Below are 2,765 nucleotides of genomic sequence, written 5' to 3'. Positions count from 1 at the left end.
AAAATCTTGACACTAAAACATACAGGAGAACAACCTGGGACATGCCTTTCTAACTACAATACAACAAGGAGGGAGTATGATATCCAGGACAGACATGAGAGGTCGGGAGCTCTACTTATCTGTACACATTGAAACCCAGTTTCCTCTGCTTATCCATATGCACTGCACTCACCTACATGTTGCACAGTCAGATTGGTAGATTCTGCCTGCTGTGGTCTTCAAGGCAAAGTTAGCACCTCTAAGAGGCATATGCCCCAATAAACTAAACCATGTCATATTGCTTTGTGTGTGTGTGTGTGTGTGTGTGTGTGCGTGTGTGTGTGTGTGTGTGTGTGCGCATACCCACACATGCATGGTTGTGTAAGAGGGAGAGAGCATTAGAGTTTGAGTGAGAGATAGCTTAAGCACACATTTGAATCTACAGTACATACATACATGGGTTTCATTTAGGGGGTGTGCTTAAGCATCAGGTTAAGGCTAGCGTATGTGTGACTTTGTGTCTAGGGTGGTGGTGTTTGGATACTGGTGTTAGGAGGTATGAGTATGTATGGGCATATACATATGTATGGCTGCTGCAAACAGTATTGCTTCCTTGAAAACAAGCTCACACAAATCTGCCTCCTTTATGACTATGTTAACTTGGTTACACAGGCTATAATTTATGGGCGCTATATTTGTAGATCTGAACTGCGTGTGTACCTGTACGCTTCAAATAGATATCCCATTACTGTTCAACCCGTTCGATGAAAATGCAGCACAGTGAATGAAACAGTGTCCTGTTCCAGGAGATATTTTGAGAGAAACCAACAAACAGATTCAAATACACTTCAAACTCATTGCAACATCTACGGTATTGTACTACTTCAAACGGGGCTGCTACACCACGCACACAAACTCCACATCCTATCGTATTCAATGTTACCTACTATATTTGCGTGTGCATAAAGCATAGACATCGCACGGCTGCTGTAGCAGCAACATCAAATGACTTTCGGAGTAGATGTTTCATCCACCCGCGTAAAAACACCCTACAAAGTGCCTGAACTGATAGATATCAAGGCTTTTTGGATGCTTCAAAACGTATTCACTTGACTTCATAGTATTTTCATGTAACAGAAACATTAATAATAGTCGTACATACATACAATAGTAGTACCTGTAGGAAAAACAAGCTGATACATGGAAACAGTCTACCAAGTTTATATTTGGAGGCAAAGGATGTTGTAGACAAACAACCCATTCAAAGATATTCAGATCTGACAGTACACAACATAAAACAACAAGTTCAACACCAGGAATCCCTATATTTGAAGTTCCATGCAGATACTGACTGGGAGGGGTTTCATGCTTCTGGTGTAGCAAGAAAGAATGACTGCGCTGAAGCTAGGTTTACATTTCCCATGCTGTATCCTGGTGTAGCACCTATGAGATAGTCAACAGTATGTTCAAGTATTGCTGTCGACCCATGCTTTGTGACGTGATCCTCTTGTACATTGTGTTTTAGCTAAGCTCAGCGAACAGCTTATCTAAAGTACTAAAACCGTTCACTGTGCCCCTATACAGTATTTTGATACGGACAGACAATGTAAGGCTCATCATGAATACACAAACCTTCCACGACCCGACAGAGTCTGCCACTGATTGACATCCAATTGATTGTCTTTGTTTTTTGGATGAAAGCTTTGACCCAATCTAGACGAACTGAAACAATCCTATTTCAGAGCGCTTTCCCCCCCAAGTAGAGAGGAATGAACATACTCTTTGCAGAAAGAAAAAGGTACTGAAACGACATTGGAAAACATTCTCAACAGTCCTTAACACAGGGTTTCAAAGAGAAGAAAAAAAGAGCGAGAGATGAAAAGCTGGTGAATTCTGGATGGTAGGAAAATGCTGCCAAGCCCTCATCTACTGGGTTTGGTGTGTGTGTGTGTGTGTGTGTGTGTGTGTGAGCCCCACATGACATATGCACCCTTTCTTTTGATGATACTACTGGTGCCAGGGCAGACATTTTGATGTTGAGATTTTTCCCTAACAAGACGAGCTGCTGGGTATTTGATGACCATAAACAGAACACACAATGAACAGACTCAAGGAAGGAGTTGGTCATCTGACACGTATATGTGGAGAATAGTTACAACCATGATTTCTAGTATATAAAGGTCGCTACATGTAATATTTTGTTTAAATCACTATTAGGTCCCTCGGTTGTGCTCAGGTTTGGAATTCCAATCAGAATTGATGAGTAATGGAACCCACTATGGGTAAACTAGTAAAGAGCAGGAGAAGGTGGTGGTTCAGAGAGGAGGATTCTGTCTAGGAGTGGCAGGGGAGGATAGGAGGGAAGAGAAGGACGATTCTGACTTAGCACTAGAACAGCCATGAGTAAAGAAAAATGTTCTAACTTTGCACTTGTTTCAGGACCCTCCTTTCATGACTTTTCCTAGATATGTGCGTTATACCACCCAGTATCCTTACATTTTCAAAATCACATCAGGATAAGCTAATATAAAGCTATTTTGCCGTTTTTCTGTGTAGGAAACAGGCTACTAATATACAAGCGGCCAACTAGTGGTCGTTGTGTGTAAATAGCAGCTTGAGCATTGTAAAGAGGCGGCTTTTTTAGCAGGTAAAAAAAAGGCACGGCTGTTCTGGTGCTAGGAGTGGCGTGGGAGGAGAGGAGGAAGGAGAAAGAGGATTCTGACTAGGAGTGGCAGGAGAGGATAGGAGGGAGGAGAAGGGGAACAGTTCGTAGGGTCAGAGTTGCC

This window comes from Nansenia antarctica (genome assembly GCF_963989245.1).
Source record: "Nansenia antarctica genome assembly, chromosome: 1".
NCBI classification, from domain to species: Eukaryota; Metazoa; Chordata; class Actinopteri; order Argentiniformes; family Microstomatidae; genus Nansenia; species Nansenia antarctica.
Note: the sequence above shows the minus strand (reverse complement) of the source record.